Genomic DNA, 2,070 nt, shown 5'->3' with positions numbered 1-2,070 from the left:
AAGCATTTGAGAAAATTCAACACCCCGTCATGATAAAAGTCCTGGAAAGAATAGGAATTCAAGGCCCATACCTAAACATAGTAAAAGCCATATACAGCAAACCAGTTGCTAACATTAAACTAAATGGAGAGAAACTTGAAGCAATCCCACTAAAATCCGGGACTAGACAAGGCTGCCCACTCTCTCCCTACTTATTCAATATAGTTCTTGAAGTTCTAGTCAGAGCAATCAGACAACAAAAGGAGGTCAAGGGGATACAGATCAGAAAAGAAGAGGTCAAAATATCACTATTTGCAGATGATATGATAGTATATTTAAGTGATCCCAAAAGTTCCACCAGAGAACTACTAAAGCTGATAAACAACTTCAGCAAAGTGGCTGGGTATAAAATTAACTCAAATAAATCAGTAGCCTTCCTCTACACAAAGAGAAACTAGCCAAGAAAGAAATTAGGGAAACGACACCCTTCATAATAGACCCAAATAATATAAAGTACCTCAGTGTGACTTTAACCAAGCAAGTAAAAGATCTGTACAATAAGAACTTCAAGACACTGAGGAAAGAAATTGAAGAAGACCTCAGAAGATGGAAAGATCTCCCATGCTCATGGATTGGCAGGATTAATATAGTAAAAATGGCCATTTTACCAAAAGCAATCTACAGATTCAATGCAATCCCCATCAAAATACCAATCCAATTCTTCAAAGAGTTAGACAGAACAATTTGCAAATTCATCTGGAATAACAAAAAACCCAGGATAGCTAAAGCTATCCTCAACAATAAAAGGACTTCAGGGGGAATCACTATCCCTGAACTCAAGCAGTATTACAGAGCAATAGTGATAAAAACTGCATGCTATTGGTACAGAGACAGACAGATAGACCAATGGAATAGAATTGAAGACCCAGAAATGAACCCACACACCTATGGTCACTTGATTTTTGACAAAGGAGCCAAAACCATCCAATGGAAAAAAGATAGCATTTTCAGCAAATGGTGCTGGTTCAACTGGAGGGCAACATGTAGAAGAATGCAGATCGATCCATGCTTATCACCCTGTACAAAGCTTAAGTCCAAGTGGATCAAGGACCTCCACATCAAACCAGACACACTCAAACTAATAGAAGAAAAACTAGGGAAGCATCTGGAACAAATGGGCACTGGAAATAATTTCCTGAACAAAACACCAATGGCTTATGCTCTAAGATCAAGAATAGACAAATGGGATGTCATAAAACTGCAAAGCTTCTGTAAGGCAAAGGACACTGTGGTTAGGACAAAACGGCAACAAACAGATTGGGAAAAGATCTTTACCAATCCTACAACAAATAGAGGCCTTATATCCAAAATATACAAAGAGCTCAAGAAGTTAGACTGCAGGGAGACAAATAAGCCTATTAAAAAATGGGGTTCAGAGCTAAACAAACAATTCACAGCTGAGGAATGCCGAATGGCTGAGAAACACCTAAAGAAATGTTCAACATCTTTAATCATAAGGGAAATGCAAATCAAAACAACCCTGAGATTTCACCTCACGCCAGTGAGAATGGCTAAGATCAAAAACTCAGGTGACAGCAAATGCTGGCAAGGATGCGCAGAAAGAGGAACACTCCTCCATTGTTGGTGGGATTGCAGACTGGTACAACCATTCTGGAAATCAGTCTGGAGGTTCCTCAGAAAATTGGACATTGAACTACCTGAGGATCCAGCTATACCTCTCTTGGGCATATACCCAAAAGATGCCCCAACATATAAAAAAGACACGTGCTCCACTATGTTAATCGCAGCCTTATTTATAATAGCCAGAAGCTGGAAAGAACCCAGATGCCCTTCAACAGAGGAATGGATACCGAAAATGTGGTACATCTACACAATGGAATATTACTCAGCTATCAAAAACAATGACTTTATGAAATTCGTAGGCAAATGTTTGGAACTGGAAAATATCATCCTGAGTGAGGTAACCCAATCACAGAAAGACATACATGGTATGCACTCATTGATAAGTGGCTATTAGCCCAAATGCTTGAATTACCCTAGATCCCTAGAACAAATGAAACTCAAGACGGA

This window comes from Rattus norvegicus, chromosome 8, assembly GCF_036323735.1.
Source record: "Rattus norvegicus strain BN/NHsdMcwi chromosome 8, GRCr8, whole genome shotgun sequence".
Classification (NCBI taxonomy): Eukaryota; Metazoa; Chordata; class Mammalia; order Rodentia; family Muridae; genus Rattus; species Rattus norvegicus.
The sequence above is the reverse complement of the archived record's forward strand: the minus strand, read 5'-3'. Positions refer to the sequence as shown.